We start from the raw sequence: 6,357 nt of genomic DNA on the forward strand, positions 1-6,357 counted from the left end.
ATTACGTATTACACAATATTAATAGAATAATGGCCAATACCACGCAATCTTGACCACATATACAGAAAAGAATTTCACAAAATACAACGCCCTTCATGTCTAAAAAAGAAAACACTCAACAAATTAGGAATAGAAACAAACTTTCTCAACCTTTAAACAGCATCGATGAAAAACCCACGGCTAACACCGTATTCAATGGTGAAAGACTAAAAATTCCCCCCTAAGACCAGGGACAAGAAAATGATGTCTTCCCATATATCGTATGTTAATCACAGGTACTAGAGGTTCTAATGAGGGCAATTAGTCAAGAAAAAGGAATAATAGAAAGCCAGATTGGAAGGGAAGAGGTGAAACTATTTGTTTTGCAGATGAGAAGATATTGTATATAGAAAAACCTAAAAAATACACTCCTCCCCACATATAATATGTGAATCGTATCTTAATAGGTGTATAAAAAATTTAAATTGCCCCATGTGTTTAGTGGCTAGACTATTGGAGAGCACAGTTAGACTGCTGATATTTGTTGAAAGTCTCCAGAAGAGGAGGAGGAGCAGGATGCTGGAGGTTGGTGGCACCAAATGTTAATGCTTTTCTCATCCCCCGAAAACCTATGGAAGGAGATGTTAGGATTAGCTGACAGGGATGTGGGGCAGAATGGGCACGATGTAAGTGACTTCCAGATCAATGATGTGTCATGGGAGCTCAGAGTCATCAGCCACCAGCTCAGCCAATGCTTCCAATCTCCTCAACGTGCATCAAGTCGGTGACCAGGCAGGAGTGAAATATGTCTCAAAGCTGGCTGCCTCTGTAGAGCTTGGTGACCTACAACAAACACGAGGGAGAGTGGGTGAGGTGGAGTTCTCCTGGGGACACAGGGGGCCACTGGAGCCAGTGAAAGATCACAGACCTTGGGGCAAGGGAGACCTGACTTCAAATCCTGGCTCTGTCCCTAACTCACTGTGTGACCTTAGGCACAATACTCTCATTTCTGAGCTTCAGTTTACCCATGTGAGAAATGGGGATGGCAGCTAGGACATCACCTCTGGACACTGAGAGAACCCAGACATGCAGGGAAAGTGAAGGGTTGAAACAATCACATAACAGATGTAAGTCAGACGGAGGAATGATTGTGCCCTTAGGGCAAGGAGAGACGGGAGAGGGAGACCCCACCTTGTCCTGGGTGTCCCTGAGCAGAGCGGTGTACTCCAAGAATGTGGGCTCCGTGTTGCTGAGGTTACAGCTGATGATGCAGAAATGTAGCTGGTGCTCTTTCTGGATGGATAAACTCTGGGTTGCAGAGCCAGGAGCCACCGAGAGGAAGATCAGACAGGTGGAGACTCTCAGCTCCCTGCACAGAGGCATGGTGGCCCATGGGGTCAGGGTGGTGGGTACAGACAGCGTCCACACTGGTGGCTGCCCCATCCTTCTCAGGCCTGGGGAGAGAGGAATGTGGGGACTCTAGAGAGAGGTCCTGAAAGCTCTGGGGGTGGGGGCCAGAACTGGAAGGAGGAAATGGGAGGACAGTGGGGATACAGAGAGGGGTGGTCACAAAAGTGGTCATTAGGAGCAAATGCTCAGGGGAGGGTCTCACCTGAGGGAGACCAGTATGCAACTCGAGTAGAAGGGGCCCAGGCTCCTCTTCTTGAACAAGAATGCAGCTGGGGAGGAAGGAGGAGGAGGAGCAGGAGGGACAGGGGTTGAAGGACGGGCTGGGTGGGATTTAACCCACCAGAAGCTGCTGGGACCAGGATCTCACCAGGCTCTGCAGGACCCTCACAGTGAAGTTGATCGTGGCTTAGTCTTTGCTCATGTCTGAGGAATACCAGAAGGTGGAGATGGTGACGTTGACTGTGATGGTCTTCAGGTTGTGCCCCAAAGCTGCAAGACGAAAGGGAGAGCGATGGCCGTCTCTGAAATCTGGCCTGAGACCACACCAGAGTCCTGCACTCATATAATCTGTTGTCTTCTGTCCCAGTGGCACCACCATCCACATGTGCGGTCACCCAAGTCAGAACCCGCATATCTGCTCAGCTCCACCTCCCTCCCAGTAACACCCATTCACCTTGCACACTGGTCCTCACATACACTCCCTCTCTCCATCCCTGTCCTAGCTCAGGTCTTAACTTCCTTCACCCAGACAAACACCCAAGCAGGCTCACTGAATGCTCTGTCTAAAGGATGTTCTACATGGACTACTAGAAGGATCTTTCTGCAATGAACACCCCACTAGGGCCACCATTGCTCTAGTACCACCCATGGCTCCCAATGGACTTCAGTATTTAGTTCAACCTTCTTGACCTGGCACTCAAAGTTCTACTCAATCTGGCTCCTGCTGACCTTTCAGTCTCATTTTATCCATCTACTGAGGGTTAAAGGTTATGCTTCATGCAACCCAAATTCGTTTCAATTCTCCCCATACGGAATGTTGTTTCTGGCCGGAGGCTTTGCTCATGGAATCCCCTCTGCCAGGAAAACCCTTCATCCTCTATTTGCCGGGGTCCCCCCTACTCATTCTTAAAGACTTCATTCTGGTGAAACTTTCTCTAGCAAGCTCTTCCCCTCCAAATTATGCCAGGTGCCTCTCCCCGAAATATCCCATATTGTATTATAATGGTGTGTTAATTTCACAAGACTAGGGGTTCTCTGAGGGCTGGCCTTAGACTGAATCCTTGGTATAATCTTTGTAATCAGCATGATTACCCTAAAACCAGAATTTCACACCCTAGTTTCTCAGCTCCTGGATCACAACTGGCTCGTGGGGGAGTGGGGCCAGAGTGCTTCTCCTGGGAAGGAAAAGGCACCCTCAGATACCTGTGGTGGCTTCTGGTGGCACAGGTGATGATCAAGTATGCAGGGACCTGGTGGTGGGCTCGGGAGCTGTGGAAAGGGCTGTCAGCAGGGAGGGACAGAGTGTGAAGAGCCCCCAGGCTCACCTTGGCTCCAGCACTGGCTGTCTCAGGACCACCATTCACAGGTGAAACATAAATGAGAGTGAGGGTATGGGTGACTGTGTGAGCAGAGGGATGAGCAAGCCTGTGGATGAGAGGAGCCCAAGAGAGAGAGATAAGTGAACAAGAGAGACTGAACTCGGAATAGAGACAGATAGACAGGCAGAAAAATGGGAAGATGGATGGGATACCTGGAAAAGGAGGACCAAGTGTGGGGCTCTAGGAGAATTAAAGTGAAAACCACGTGGGGTCAGAATGTGGTGGATATCATATCTGTGTCTAAGGCTTTCTCACCCTGTGCTGGGACTCTCCACCAGAACCCGGGAGGGAGAGAATGGATGAATTAGGGCCCTTCCATGTGCCTCCCTCACCAAGTACAGCAGGTGAAGGAGAACAAGTGCTCCCCAACCCCAAATGCAGACGGGACATAGGAGATCAGGGCCAGGAATACTCACTGTTGGTAGTCGGCGCCACGGCTCCATAGGTGTAACCTGTGGAGAGAAGGCGAGAGGAGCTGAGCAAGAGTTGGGGTGAACATAAAGAATTAAGGGAGAGGAAGGATGTAGGGACCTTTGTGAGAAAAGCAGAGGGGAAAGCAGAGGGGATGAGTGGAGGGGTGTTCAGGGGGAAGGCAACGAGATGGAAGGTGGTTGGGCCCTGTGATCACACAGTGATGAGAAGACTGAACCCAGACCAGGAGGATAGAGAGATGGATCATAGCTCACTTTAGAGCAACGGAGGGAACACAGAACTCCAACTGAGAGAGAAAGTGTGGCTGTAGCACAGCCCCTCACCACTGACGTAGAGGCTGTCCCCGTCCAGGGTGAAAGAGCCCAGGTGGGTGATGCACTGGGTCTCATGGCTCAGCTCCCAGTAGAGTCAATCTCTGTCCAGCCTGGGACCTGCGGGCGTCAGAGTGGAAGGTGCAGATAATGTCAACCACAGTGGCTGCCCCACCCTTCTCAAGCCTGGGGGAGGAAGATCATGGGGATGTGGAATACTGAGCAGGGGTCATTCTTGGTGTGGAAAGCGAGAGAGGAGAAGGGAGGAGGCTGATGGAGATGTGGAAGGGGCTGCTCTGATGCCTGCAGAGGCTCTCATAGGTGTCTCCCGTGTGAGACAACCCCCTCACAAGTAAGGCCTGACTTCTTTTAGGATGTGGAGGGGGGCCTGTGAGTGGCAAAGAGGGGTGAACACACAGACCTGGGTGAGGGGACACCTGCAGGTCTGCACGGACAGCAGCGAGGAGAAAAGTCAGTGCCCTGTGCCATCTGACACATGTAGGCAAGAAAGTACCGTTATGTTCTCTCGGTTCCACACTCCAAGATCTTTTCTTTCTACTTCTTTCCTACTCCACAGCCATCACCCAGGCCTAGGGAACAATCATCTTATTCCTAATCTTATTCCCAGCACCTCCCATCTTGCATATTAAGTCTTCATTCTTAACCATGAAGTCCATTTTAACCCACATGCTTAGACCAAACGCTAATAACATCATCCTTCTACTCACATCTCTCCAGAGTCTTCCCACTGGTCTTAGAACAGAGTCCCAAGTCACCCCTGATCTGGTCCTGCCTTTCCCCCCCTCGCCAGTGTGGCTCACACCCCTCCCCCTGTGTTGACTCGGCTCAGCCATCCCTCTTCTCAGTTCATGGACACACCAGGCTCTCTGCTTCAGGGGTGTCCTCATGCGGTCCATCTGCCTGAAACGCTCTCTTGAACACACACCCACACCCTCAATCCAGTCTAACCCTCCGACCAGCTAAATCCAGTACCAACTCCTTCTCTCAAGCTAAATATCAGTCCTTCTCATGAGGGCTTCACTGCCCCCTCAGGTTGATTCCCCTTGTGCCAAACTCCTACATCACTCTCGTCATTAACTTTTCAAAATCCAAATTCCCAAATACAATATAAATTCCATAAAGGTGGGACAAGGTCTTTCTGGTTCTCCAGGTCCCCATGCATCTGGGCCAGCGCCTGGCTCATGAGATGAGGAACCATCCCGGTTTGTCTAGGACTGCCCTGGTTTGAACACTAAACGTTCTGTGTCCTGGAAAACCCCACAGTCCTGAATAAACGAGGATGGTTGGTCACCATTAATTATACACTCAAAGACTATCTATTGCATGACAAGCACACATTTCCCTCAAGAACATCACAGGAAAGCTAGAATGAAAAAGGCACACACACATACACACACAATTAGTAGAGGCCAACAACTAAATACAAAATTACTTAACAAGATTCTCTGCAACGTGAATCACCAGACTGTTATTTCAGAAAAGTTTCAAGAAACAAAGTTAATTCCCTTTAGAAGGCAAGGTGGAGAGGACAGTATTTTGGAGACTAGCGCACTTCCCTTCAATCTACAGTGTTGCTTAGTACTCTTCAAAATGATTTGAAATGTCATAAAGAAAAAAATGCTCAAAATAAATCTGGCTACTGGCAAATTCAATTTTAAATTTGTTATTAATACAAAGAAGTTCAAATCATCTTTTTCCCTGAATGCTCCTTTATTTCAAATTTTTGTGGAGGATTTATAGGACTTTAGAAGTCAAATTGAATGGGTCTAAGGAATGTTACTGAGTATCCCTGCTAATATTTCATGAGATGTCTTCTAATACTACATACACACGCAAAACGTTTCTGTATTTATATTATATATAAATCCTGACTTTTGAGTATTATGCAATGCAAGTAAATCTATATTTTCTACTATAATACACTTTTGCAGTTATTTACGTTTGTTTCATGTGTTTTTATTTGCATATAACTGTACTTACTGAAATATTTACCACACAGAACCACACAGCTTACCATCTTTCCATCAATCAAACATCAACAATATTTCTCAAGATACCTTCACTCTCAGTCACTCCATGTGGTCACAACCTGAACCCAGGAAAGCCCACTGGCAGGTCTTCTGCACAGCGGAGGCTGCCGGAACCTCTTGGTACCAGGTCCACAGGGTACTCACCTGGTCACACAGAAATCCATGGATCAGCGAGGACAGGTGGACCCTGAGCCTGTTTTCACCTCAAACTTGATCTCCACAGATGCTTTTCGTGTCTGAGGGGGGAAAAAAAGCGCAAACAAGCTTTTGAGGCCTTTTATAGGGTGTTGGTTGGAAAGTTCACCCCATTCACTTTTCTTTTTTTGTATGTACTGATTTAACTGTAACTGTTGGCTGTGACTGGATTTTCCCAATTCCTATCCAGCCACCTGCTGCTCCCCGAGATGGGAGAAAGCAGCTTCGTGCTGTGTGCACTTGAGTCACTCAACTCACTTGGCTGGACAGAGACTTTTTCGTGACTCTGGACCCTTTAAACAAGCTTGTCATTTAGGGACCCTGTAAGTGACTCGCTGACTTGTCAACAATTTCCACACTTCTTTCAGGCCTCGGGAGATT

The 6,357-nt window shown here is 48.2% G+C and overlaps 1 long non-coding RNA gene across 1 annotated transcript; it reads right to left on the reverse strand.

Moving 5' to 3' along the window:
* Nucleotides 1–2,999: 2,999 nt before the first annotated feature.
* LOC131402170 (uncharacterized) lies at nt 3,000–6,007 on the reverse strand. The gene is made up of 3 exons (XR_009218331.1): nt 5,926–6,007; nt 3,404–3,439; nt 3,000–3,033 (listed from the first exon to the last, which is right to left on the reverse strand). It is a non-coding gene; the product is annotated as an uncharacterized LOC131402170 (long non-coding RNA).
* Between the last annotated feature and the right edge of the window lie 350 nt (nt 6,008–6,357).

The sequence above is a fragment of the Diceros bicornis genome (genome assembly GCF_020826845.1).
Source record: "Diceros bicornis minor isolate mBicDic1 chromosome 30 unlocalized genomic scaffold, mDicBic1.mat.cur SUPER_30_unloc_4, whole genome shotgun sequence".
In the NCBI taxonomy this organism is placed as follows: domain Eukaryota; kingdom Metazoa; phylum Chordata; class Mammalia; order Perissodactyla; family Rhinocerotidae; genus Diceros; species Diceros bicornis.